Source organism: Cnephaeus nilssonii (genome assembly GCF_951640355.1).
Source record: "Cnephaeus nilssonii genome assembly, chromosome: 20".
In the NCBI taxonomy this organism is placed as follows: Eukaryota; Metazoa; Chordata; class Mammalia; order Chiroptera; family Vespertilionidae; genus Cnephaeus; species Cnephaeus nilssonii.
In genome coordinates this window covers 42,446,577-42,459,604 of record NC_137091.1, presented here as the reverse complement: position 1 = coordinate 42,459,604, position 13,028 = coordinate 42,446,577, and the positions used below count along the sequence as shown (strand labels likewise).

At 45.0% G+C, this 13,028-nt stretch overlaps 1 long non-coding RNA gene across 2 annotated transcripts; it reads right to left on the bottom strand.

Annotated features, from left to right (window-relative positions):
• Positions 1 to 317: 317 nt before the first annotated feature.
• Positions 318 to 11,743, bottom strand: LOC307116516. 2 transcript variants are annotated; one of them, XR_013815224.1, is made up of 4 exons: positions 11,487 to 11,743; positions 10,444 to 11,037; positions 8,913 to 10,235; positions 318 to 5,164 (listed from the first exon to the last, which is right to left on the bottom strand). It is a non-coding gene; the product is annotated as an uncharacterized lncRNA (long non-coding RNA). The 2 variants fall into 2 exon arrangements; XR_013815225.1 differs by lacking the exon at positions 11,487 to 11,743 and having other exon boundaries at positions 10,444 to 11,286.
• Positions 11,744 to 13,028: the final 1,285 nt, after the last annotated feature.

The window sequence follows — 13,028 nt, the reverse complement described above, 5'->3', positions numbered from 1 at the left end:
GGGGTGGTATCTCCAAGGTCTTCACTGCCTTGGGTTCCTTACCATTACTCTTCACAGCAGGTGATGGGGAGAGTGCAGGTCCCCTGGGCCTGTGCACAATGTGGCCCCTTCAGGGAAGTGTCCCCAAGAAAAGTAACACTCAGTCATCCCAGCATCCAGATGTGGTAGATCTTCTACTGAAATTCTCCATGCACATTTGAAAGCAGAATTACCCTTGTGTTTGGGATACTTCTGTATTATGGATGCTGAATAGTTCCCACTTACATTCTTTTTAAGGTTCCCAATTCAGAGGTATTGTTTCAGGTCATTCGTGGGGTCCTGGCATGGAGCCAGCAATGCAGCCCTGGCGTGGCGTTGGTCAGGTCTCATTCCTTCTATTTAGCGTGGTGTGAGTGCTTACTGTTTCCTGCTGTTCCTGCTACTGCTGCAGGGCATTTGAAGCAGGAAGCAATCCGGCCTGAGCATCCGGGTGTTGCCTGTAAGGAATGGCCTTTGCATGTAGCAGAGACCAGCCTTCCAGCTTGAAGTCCACAGGTGGAGCCAAGGGCACTATTCCACCCAATCAGACACTGGAGGATGGGCCCTCTGACACTGCGGGGTCTGCCCCTCCTCCTCAGCCGCCCTTTGACCCAGCAATACCATTTCTGAGGATTTCCTAAGAGTCCTGAAACACCAATAAGAGAGAATATATGCATCCCTATGTTTACAGCAGCACTATTTTCAATAGCTAAGATCTGGAAACGGCCCAAGTGTCCATCAGTAGATGAGTGGGTAAAAAGCGAAGGTATATTTGCACAATGGAATACTATGAGCTGCAAAAAAGGATTTCTTACCAGAATAGATGGACCTGGAGATTATTATGCCAAGTGAAATAAGCCAGTCAGATAAAAACAAATATCACATCATCTTGCTTACATGTGAACAAAATAAACTGAAAGTATGTTCAGATACATGGATGCACGGAACAGTTTGATGAAACTCAGATGGAATGGGCGTGGTGGTAGAGGTGGGGCAGAGTGGAGGGCATGAGGGGGGGCATGGGAGACATCTGTTACACTGTCAACAATAACATGCAAATTTAAAATACAAACATAGTCTCCAGCACCCTGTCGCTGGCACTGTGGTTCTAGGCCGGGTCTAACACTCCACGGAAGCTCCTGGCACAAGAACATTTTTCAAATTAGTTTTTGTCTGGGAAAATCTTCCAAATGTAGTAAAATCCCTTTCTCCTCTCTCTTAAAATCCTCAGGTTTCCATACTTGTTATTCCTGGGTGCTTTATATTTTCACACCTGTCTCCTTATAATTTATTATAACATAAAATATATATATTTTTACTTACTGGCTACTCCTTCAACAAATTTGAACAAGCCTGCCTGAGAACACACTTCTTTATGGATAAATGACAAAGAATGTAGTGAGCCTCTGAAGCAGATGAGATAATTAGGAAATGATTGTTGAAGCAATGAAACATGCCCTGACTTAAATTGTTCTCCTCTCACACTACTCTATCTTTCTCAGCCCACTAATTTTTCCTCAAGTTACCATGATGAAAAGGACTCACAATTTATGTAAATTTTTTGAAAATTGTCTTAGAGCCGAAACCGGTTTGGCTCAGTGGATAGAGCGTCAGCCTGCGGACTCAAGGGTCCCAGGTTCGATTCCGGTCAAGGGCATGTACCTTGGTTGCGGGCACATCCCCAGTAGGGGGTGTGCAGGAGGCAACTGATCGATGTTTCTCTCTCATCGATGTTTCTAACTCTCTATCCCTCTCTCTTCCTCTCTGTAAAAAATCAATAAAATATATTTAAAAAAAAAAAAAAAGAAAATTGTCTTAGAGATAGAGAGGAAGATGAGAGAGAGAGAGAGAGAGAGAGAGAGAGAGAGAGAGAGAGAGAGAGAGAGAGATATTAACTTGGAGGGATCAAACCTCAGTGCATGGGAACGAAGCTCTAACCAACTGAGTTGCCAGGAGGACTCATGCTTTTTAGACACAAGAACTTCACGGTAGCCAAGGTTCCAGCAGGGCCACAGCTCACGCTAATTCTCTCATCTCTGAGAACTCGGTGTCCTTTATTTCCCACATATCAAGACTTACCTGTTGTCAGGCTTCATGGAGCCCTCTCTCTCCAAGCTATTTACGTAATGCTCATTGTATACCGCCATTAATCAACATTAATACCTCGCTGCAGTCTGATTTAATTCACTTCCAGAAAGAATTTGCAGTCCTCATGCAGACATTGTCACTGAACTTACATGTGAAATGATCATTTCTTAGCAAGGCTGCGAGATCCTGGGATCCAAAATCTTTATCCCAGGCACAGATGCCCACTTTCCAAGCCTTCACGGATGCCAACATTGCAGCCATCTTGCACCCAGTGCAAACATAGAGGTACACAATCTCTATTTCCTGATACATGTTATATTCTTAGGAGTTCCGAATAGAACATATCTCAGAAAATTCAGTAAGAAATGTTAGGGAAGGAAACAATTATTTCCTGCAGTTGGAACACAAATATTGACCCAGGGCCAGATGGTCTATATTCTGAGGAACTGAAAGGCATGGTCTCACACCACCACTTGCTCTAGAGCTGCCTAATATCTCCCCTCCAGTTTTCCACACCTGTTTGAAGTATTTTGACTCTCATCTCTGAGCAAATGCCCTGGGCCTTCTGATGTTCATTCTAAGAACTTGGCTGCCCATAAACTAAAGAGCCTGAAGACAGTGTGTTTTCTTCTGTTTTCTGAGTGAATTGAGAACAAATGTTGGATAGATATTTTTGACATTCTCAGAGCATGAGTTGTAAATGGATTCTGTAACAGTATCTTCCTGAGTTGGTTTTGTGTATGTGTGAGATGTTTTTGATAAAGGTGGGTATTAAAACTTCCCACTGCATTTAGTGAAATTTAGATACAAGAGGTCAATAAAATATTGTAAAACACAAAAAACAACATAATCATGCTTGTAAAGGATCTCAAAGCTAAAAAATGAGGCGGACGTTACAATTTAAAGACTGAAGTTTGAACTATAGCTGCAACTGATCTGACATGAGGCCTTTCTTTAGGGGACTATTGCTGTGACCATGGTTATTATTCTCTTTAAAATAATCTACATTTTTCTTATGGAGATTATATATATCCTAAACAGTGTATCTCTATTAATAAATGAGGAGTAAGCATGTCAGTTCTGCAAGTGTGCTGTGCACTGGGGTCTAGGTTTGAGTTTTTAAAAAAATTCAACCCAAAGAAATTTGGTGCAAGAAACATCATGGGCTCAACATATGGTCAGGGCTGCAGGAAAGACATGGTGAACACCATTGCTGCATACAGCCACTCTGGACATAGAGGATAGAAGAACATAAGCCCTGGGGCCTTTTCATGGCTGAGAGGTGAGCACTCACCCAATAAGACCCTGATTCTGCTGAATTCCAGCATCACTTCTGAGTATGACGCCCAAAAATTCACATCCTGTTGTCCCCTGTCCTGCAGAGTGAATGTCACAGCCATGTCCAACAACACTCTGAGACACAAACCGAGATATCAAATTCACCTCAATGGATGAATCAAAATCTGTCACCCAAAAGGTTCCCCACATTCACAACACTCAAAAAGCCTTTCTCCTGTGTGAAATCTGATGTTTATGAAGAGGAGAGAGCATCATAAAAGATTCCCCACATTCACAGCACTCATAAGGTCTTTCCCCAGTGTGAACTCTGGTGACAATGGAGTCCAGTGCAACAGGCAAAAGATTTCCCACAATCACTGCACTCATAAGGTCTTTGTCCTGTGAACTCTCTGATGACAACGGAGTTGAGAGCTAAAGGCAAAAGATTTCCCACAATCATTGCACTCATACGGCTTTTCTCCAGTATGGACTCTCTGATGACAACGGAGGCTAGAGCTATGGACAAAAGTTTTCCCACATTCACTGCACTCATACGGCTTTTCTCCAGTGTGAACTCTCTGATGATAACGGAGTTTTGAGTTACACATAAAAGATTTCCCACATTCACTGCACTCATAACGCCTTTCACCTGAGTGAATTCGCTGATGAACATGAAGGTAGGATTTTGTGGTAAAACATTTCCCACATTCACTACACTCATGCGGCCTTGCTCCAGTGTGAACGGACTGATGACCACGGAGTCCAGAGCAATAGGTAAAAGATTTCCCACATTCCCTGCACTTGTAACGCTTTTCACCAGAGTGAATTCTCTGATGAACATGAAGGTAGGATTTTGTGGTAAAACATTTCCCACATTCACTACACTCATACGGCTTTTCTCCAGTGTGAACGGACTGATGACCACGGAGTCCAGAGCAATAGGTAAAAGACTTCCCACATTCCCTGCACTCGTATGGCTTTTCTCCAGAGTGACTCCTTTGGTGTTGATTCAGGCTCCACTTTTGGCTGAAGGACATCCCACATTCTCCACACTCATAAGGCTTTTCTCCAGAGTGAATCCTCTGGTGCTCATTCAGGTTATCCTTTCTTCTAAAGAACTTCCCACAGTCACTGCACTCGTATGGCTTTTCCAATGAGTGAACATTCTGATAGTGAAAACCAGAGATTCCTCTAACACATTTTTTACTTTCAGGGCCCGCAAGACACTGCCTTCCAGTATGGCCAGCATGGTCTGGAACAAGAGTGTCACTGCAGCCAATCACTTTCTTACATTCCTTCTTGGTACGGTAATTCTTTCTGTTTTGACATATAACCCCTGCCTTCGAGATTTCACTTGGTTTGACTGGGGTATGTGTAGCCTGTTGCTGAAGTTGTCCCGAGGCAGTAAGGATGCTGTGTCCAACCTTCTGACTAGTAAGGAGCTTGTGGGACACACTGAATGTGCCTCTCTTCACAAGTGAGGCCCTGTCCACACCTCTTATGAAACACTTGCCTCTCCTGTGCTGCTCCTGGTGCTGGTGACACTTCGCACTGAAATAAAATGGTTTTGCACACGCTCCACACCTCAACAGTTTCGGGCTGTGTTGTGTTCCCTGCTGCTCGACCAACTGGAAAATGTCCCTTAAGACCGGACCACAGCTCTCACAGGGGTGGCTGTTCTGGGAAGACAAAGGTACTTTGGTCCTCTTTGCCTGTGACACTCTTACAGAAACGTTCTGTTCAATGGATGCCCCCAGATCCCGTGTTCCACAGCAGCAACCTGAACAAAAGGAAACACTGGTGAATTACATGTTGACCCCATAGCCAAAAGTTATCTCGTTGGGCCATGGTGGCTTAGTGGTTGGGGGTGGCTGATGAACCAGGAAGGCCACAGTTCGATTCCCAGTCAGGGAACATGGGAGTGTACACAAACCAATAAGAACTATCTGAAAAGGAGCAGATGATGTTTGAGGTAAATATAAAGAAATGTGCATGGACCAATATTGGACAGCAGTGAAGAGAGGAAGAGGAAGGCTGACTGGGTGAGCAAACCTGTGTGGAAATGGACAGCAGTGAAGAGAGGAAGAGGAAGGCTGACTGGGTGAGCAAACCTGTGTGGAAACGGCATGGTTCAAAACACAAGGATTGAAAATGCCTGTCATCTGCAGAGCTTGCACTATGTGACCCCAGTGGCCTGTTCTGTGGTGGAACTTGGTTCTTAGGAACCACAGCAGCTCCTGCAACACCGAACGTTACAAATCAGAGGACCCCATAGAGTATGTCAGCAAGAATTCCAGTAAAAATCCCCTTGGCCACAACCTACCCCATGAATATAAGAAAAATCAAGAGCTTAACAACTTTAAGTAATAGGCACACAAGGACAGAATAACTAAGTACATTAAGCAAATAATAAGTGATCCAAAGGAAAATAATGTTAGTAGAGAACTTCAATATTCCCCTTTCACAAAGGCTAGATCATCCTGTCTGAAATAAATATGGAATTACTATAGTTTGACTACATTTTAGAGCAACTCTAATCCTGTATATATACAAAACATTCCATTCAAATGCAGAAGAGGCATTCTTGTCAAGCCATACATGAAACATTCTCTACGTAACGAAGTTGTTACCAAAAGGGACCAGGGTCAGGCCAGACTATACTGGGTGGGTTCTTGAATTTGAGTAGCAAAGATCTGTCAAGAGGAGTCCAGGTGATTTTGAGAGTGCCTTTGTTAAAGCCAGGGACACAGAAAGGTCACAGGAAAGCAGTGAGTCAAGGCAGGGCTGCTGTCAGGTCACTGGGATGTCAGAGACAAGGGGAAAATGCAGGTAAGATCAGGAGTAAGCCTGGGATGAGCTGCTGCTGCCAGGTGCTCCTCTGGCCAAATGTCCAGTGAGAACCCGTAAAGTTTAGAGAAAAGTTACAAGTTTAAGCTGGGAAAGGGGCATGGGCATAGCCTAGAGTGAGCTGGCATTGAGTCTTTGTCCTGAGGACCTCTTCTTTTTTAAATTTTTCTTTATTGATTTTAGAGAAAGATCAAATGTAGAAAGAGACATCATTTGTTGTTCCACTTAATTATGCATTCATTGGTTGCTTCTTTTATGTGCTCTTATCAGAGATCTAACCCACAACCTAGATACATTGGATCAATGCTCAAACCAACTGAGCTACCAGACCAGCACTGTCCCGAAGGTTTTCTCTCTTTCTCTTTCTTTTTTTTGTTCCTGAGGGCGAGCATCTGAAAGGGGAAGGTTTCATAAGCATATTCATCAGCTTTTCAGGTGCATTTGTAATATGCTAATGGTTTAGAATTAGTGTACAAGGAAGTTTGGGTTTGTCTTTTGTTCTGTTTAATGTTTTATCTTGAGTCTGTCTGGTTCTAATGGGGTTTTTGTTATTTGTTCATCTGACTTTATCTATCATTCGGTTAACGTTATCTATCCTCGGGTTAACTGGCACAAATGACATTTATTGGATCCCTGTTCTCTATTTTCGCAGACCAGGGGGGTTCGAGCTGTGAATTCTTTGATTAGAGAGGGAGGTGTAAACTATTTATTTCCACATGTTCTTATCTGAAGAAGATAAGCTCTTAGATTCACAAGCTGGCTGTAAGTTGTCCAAAGTGTTTGAGTTTGTTTAATTTTCTTGTCTCAGTTTCACTATCGCTTATGCCCAAGAAGTTTTGTAGTTTCTTATCTGTCACAATGGTAGGTCAAAAGATAAGTCTCAAACGTGCAGAAGAAATCACTTCAAGATTCTTACCTGATCACAATATAAGAAACTAGAAATCAATTCCAGTTTCAAGAAAGCTGGAAATTCATAAATATGTTGAAATTAAATATAACACACTCTTAAACAACCAGTGGGTCAGTGAAATTAAAAAAGGACCTTAAAGCGATGTAGAGGCACCCAGCCAGTGTTGCTCAGAGGTTGAGCGTAAACCCAGGAACCAAAATGTCACTGGCTGTATTCCTGGTCAGGGCACATGCCCAGGTTGTGGGCTTCCATCCCTTTCTATGGGGCAACCAGGAGGCAGCCGATCATGTTTCCTTATCATTGATGTTTCTATCTCTCTAATCCTCTTCCTTCCTCTCTCTCAAAACCAATAAAAACATATAAAAATATATGTGCAAAAACCCCACAAACATCTAGAGGCAATGTGCATAGAAAGACAACTTACCAAAGCTTATGAATGGGGTGCAGGAAATGCAAGCCCAAGAGTAAATTGTATACAGATAAATGCCTATATTAAGACAAATCTGAAATACACAACAGCCTAACCCTGCTCCACAGGAAATTAAAAACACATCAAGAAAGTAAACCTAAGGCTGGCAAAGGAAGCGATCAATGTTAGAACTGATATATATATATAAAATAGAAATAGGAAAGGCAAAAAGAGGAATAGCATAACTAAGGGCTGTTTTTTAAAATTTGTGTACTTATTTTTTCTTTGTTAATCCTCTCTGGAGGTTATTTTTCCCATTGCTTCAGAGACAGTAGAAGGGAGGGAGGGAGGAAGGGAAGAGAGTGGAGACAGAAACACAGATGTGAGACACACAGACTGGTTGCCTCCCACATGTGCCCCATGGGGGATGGGGAGTGAATCCACAACCCAGGCACATGCCCTTGACCTGGAATTGAACCCGAAACCCTTGGGTCCTTGGGCCGACTTTAACCACTGAGCAAAACAGACCAGGACCAGCAATTTTTTTGATAACATGCACAAAACTGGCTAAACGTTAGCTGCATTGAAACAAGAGAAACAACACTCAAAATAAATCAAAGCAGAAATGAAAGACATTACAGCTGACACTATGAACTACAAACCATCATCAGAGATGTTGGCAGATGACATACAGACACTACATACAGAAAATTGTCAAGATTCCACATCACTTCCATTTTTATACACTAACAGCAAAATCTTTGAAGATGAAATGAAGTAGTCAAATTTACAACAGTATCAAAAACAATAAAACACACAACATAAGTTCAAACAAATAGTTTAAAAGTGTGCACATTGAACACTATATGACAGTGATGACAGAAATGGAAGAAAACACAAAAAACTGAAAAGAAATCCCATATTCTTGGATCTGAAGATTTAATATTGTTGAAATGTATGGGGGCTGCAGGAAGAAAAAGGGGCAGTGCCGATATCCCAGCCATAACAAACACAGCAGCTGCCCAGAAAACTGGGAAAGCAAGTTGTGCCCATACGTGAGAACTAAGCACGCTTTCATGAAAGGAAGTTTGGGGAAATGGAAAGCCTAGCCAGGTCACCAGGGAGAGCGAGCATTTGTTGTTGTTGAAGTGAGATGAAGTTTATGAAAGCGTAGGTCTGTGAGGGAAAAAGAAGACCCTTAAAAACTAGGGCAGCTCCTGCTGCCCATAGCTGCCTGGGTGCTGGACCCTTAGAGCTTAAAACAGAAGAAACAAAGTACATCCTGGGGTGGGGGTGAGGGGGCGGGTGGGGAGGGTGCAGGAGAGCTCAAAGAAGAACAAACCAGAAGAGTGATGTTCTTACCCAGTGAGGATATGAGAGCAAAATTCTCCAGCATCACATCGAGGTATAAGCATCTCTGAGCCTCATCAAGAAGCTGCCATTCTGTCCCGGAGAAGTACACGGCGACATCCTCAAAGGTCACACCAACCTGTCAGAATGAATATGCTGAGTCAGTAATAGTCTGTCTGAGAACCCACAATCTTACTCCAACCAACCACCTTCCAGGACCCCCCAGTTCACAGAAGACCCCCAGCCTTGGTGCCACAGCTGCCTGCTCTCTCTTCACAGTCCCATTAATCACTTATCACCCTCAGCAACAACAGGCAGGATAAGGGGAAGGGGAAGTGAGGCAGATAAATGCCATCTAAGCTCTGGGCCATGCCAGAAGGGCTCCATCATTAATGCCACACAAATCCACTGGGATGTCCCAGATCATTCCTGCAAGACACAGCAAAACAGGGGCTTAAAACGACACCCCGGGTACCCAGCTCAAACATCCTCTAATTATGCACACCATTGTGTAATCTCTAGCTGCTTCACGTCTTCAGACCCAAGATCTGCCCCCTCAGCTCCGCCACCTCTGCCCTGGTGCACAAAAGCGCTACCAGTTTTGCATATCTCCGTCCTGGACCCCTCCCAGATGTTAGACCCAAGTGTCCATCTGCTCACTGGATATTTCCACTCACTGTTGAAACTTCTAAAAATGTTAACCAAAAGAACCTTCTGAAATTCCCAAAGAAAATTAACCTACCACCATCTTCCCCAGCCCAGTTGACAGAGCCTGTATCAGTTTAGCTGCTACGACCAAAAACCCTAGGGTTGTCCTCATCTCGTCCCTTTAAATCTCAAGTGCACAAAAACAGGGCACATGCTCACCTGACAAGCTCAGGGAGGGCTAGCATGGTGGCCTGGCATACAGTGACCTAAAGTAACCACAAAGTAAAAGTATATTCTTACTTTTTACCCATTATCAGGGATTTTCCTGCTTTGCTTGCTCCTGATTCCTCTATCACCAATGGATTTTATGTCTCGCCTTATGTTTTACCCTTTGATTCTGATGTATAAAACAGGTGGTAACCTGCCATTTTTAATCCTCCTTTAAAGTTTTAATTGCAGACCATCCTTTGTGGTTGCTTTATGACTTACAGTTTGCTAGAAGGCCATGAGGAGGAATGTAAGACAATTGGGGGGGCTAGCAATCTGAATCTGTGCCAGTAACCAGCATTCTGATGCACATTCTTGCTAGTATAATTAAGCCCCATTCTTATCTGTAAAGCTTGTCCAGCCTTGTAGAACCCGTTTCCCGGAATACTCCCATTTCACAGAGGCCATAAACCAGGGGTCCTCAAACTTTTTAAACAGGGGGCCAGTTCACTGTCCCTCAGACTGTTGGAGGGCCAGACTATAGTTTAAAAAAACTATGAACAAATTCATATGCACACTGCACATATCTTATTTTGAAGTAAAAAAACAAAACGGCAAAAACACCTGCATGTGGCCCCGCGGGCCGTAGTTTGAGGACGCCTGCCATAAACCATGAACCATACACAACCCCCAGAGGGGGTTGGCAGGGCTGGCACCAGCCAAGCCAGGCCTTTGGGTGTTCTCTCACTTCCCCCATCCCAACGGGGTGGGGGGTGGGGGAACGGGATGGGACTGCAAAGCCCCCTAAAAGTCCTGAAGTCTGGTCCATATTTGGGGGACAAAGAAACTAAGGGGATAAAAGGAAAGCTTCCTCCATATTCATCACTCGGGCTTTGGAGAATGACTCCCCTGAGTCACCGCACTAGTGCATCTGCAAATAAAGGGTTTTTCCTGAACCTTCCGAGTCTCCGTGTCTTCCGGTCGCCTGGTAATTAATTTCTGCAACATCCATGCAGGCCTTCCTTGAGCTTGTCGGTTAGCATGGGGCCCCTTTTCCCCTCCACACCCCACTCCAGTCTGTTCACTCAGTGAAAAGGAAAATGGGCGTGTGGGGGGGGTGAGGGGTGGGGGGACAGGCTAGCAACCTAGTTCAGGATCTGGTTAAAACTGGAGTCTTACTTCCCCACTCTGACTGACTTGGGCGGAGCTGCAGGGACCCTCAGGGGCCTCCCCAGGAGTTCAGTTCAGGCTTTGGATCCAGAATTCCCCTGGACTGGCAGATCTGCGAACTAAAAGTTAAACTTTCCTCCCTCAGAGTGCTGCTGATCGTCCTCCGTGCATTCTGCCACCACAACAGCAGGATTGCAAAACCCTTAAAAACCCAAACACAGCCCCGGTCCCCGCGATTCACAACCTCCCACGGCCCCAAGGACCCTCAGAATGAAGGCACATCCCTCTGCCTCCCAGACTAGACGGGACTCCGACCCAGACGGTTTAGGGCGCAGGGAAGACGGACCCCAGGATTCTGCGTCCTCCGGGGTCAGTGGCCCCCGCGCTGCTTCCCCGGCGGCCCCGCAGCCCCTCACCCTCTCCCACCCCCGTCACACCAGGCGTCACCCTCGAACGCCTCGCGGTACTGACGCGGGGACTGGGCTGCAGGAGGGGACGGGTGCCCGCCCCGGGGCTGCAGGTTTGGGAGGGAAGGCGGGGAGGCCCGGGGGACGCACTTACCACAGCCGGGCGCCTCGGAGCGGCCACCGCCATCGGACTCTGCGGGCGGAGTGGGCGGGGGCGGGGGCGGGGCGGCGGGCGAGGAGGGGACTCGGTCCCCGCCCTGAAGCAGGTCACTCGCGGGGTCGCCGACCTCACCCCCGCTCTGTGCGGCAGGGACCACAACTCCCTGGGGTCTACTCCCTTCTGTCACCTCAAAACCCACACTGCAATTCAAAGGACGAACGGACTTCGGGCAACGAGCAAGTTGGACCGTCAGCGAGATGACGCCGGAAGTCCCACCCCAACTCCTGGAAATCTCACGGAAATGCTTTCAGCCTGATGTGTCATTCGCTCAACTAGCACTCGGACTTCTGGGTAATGTAGTTCCCAGAGCTCCAGAGAGCACTTTGTTCTCCACTGTGAACAACTAGGAAGTTTGCCATTGGAGGGATCCGCTGCTGCTCCCTGGAGGGAAGTATTTGCTCCTGGTTAATTTTTGCAAAAACTCAATTCTGACCTATCTACCTGTAGATTGGTTTAGGGGCTCAGAACCACAAGACTGTGCAACCCCCTCCCCTTAGATGCCAATTCAAAGTCCAGATGTTATCTGTGCTTCAGAGAGAGGAAGGAAGGGGGCGGGGGGGGGGGGGAGAGGGGGGAGGCGAAGAGAAACATCAATGATGAGAGAGAATCATTGATTGATTGCCTGCTGCATGCCCCCAACTGGGGATGGAGCTCACTACCCAGGCATGTGCCCTGACCAGAAAATGAACTGTGAGTCCTAACTCAAGGGTCCATGCTCAACATCAACAGCTGGACACAAAAGGCTATTTTGGAACAGAAAGCCACAGGCCCCACACGGCATCACTCATGCTGAAAGCCCATGATACCAAGCCTAGTTTAATACCTGATATAATTGTAGTTCCCACCACTCTCAGAAACAATCTTAATCATCCAGTTTAAAATTTTCTGGTCAAGCACCAGAAATGGAATTATGTCTCATGGACCTTTTCCATCCCCCATAGAAAAAACAGGCAACCTTATGATAAAAAATTTTCCAGGTCTTTTTCCCTATAGAAAAGGCGCCCTTTCTAAAAAAAAAAAATACTGTTTTTTAGTTTAGCCAATTATTTGCCTCCTGTAAAACGTTTCAAATAAGACCCCCTTTTTCCCCTAGGTGAAGGTGATTGCCTGAAGTAAGTCACTTTTTTTTAGCTTCTTAGTCCCACCTTATACATTTCTACCAATAAAATGTTCCCTTTCTTACAATTCTGAATATACTGTTCAATTTGCTAGATGGATTGCTTCCCATTTATGAATCACTTAAAGCAATTACAGATTTAAATTTATTCCACTGAATTTTGTTTTTTAACAGTATAAATCAATTATGGCCAGGTAATGTCAATTATTTGAGTGTCACCTTGGTATGCCAAGGTGATGGGTTAGATCTCTGGTCAGGGCATATACAAGCATCAATCAATGAATGCATAAATAAATGGAACAACAAATTTATATTTCTCTTTTTCACTCTCTTATTCTCTCTATAAAGTCAACAAATAA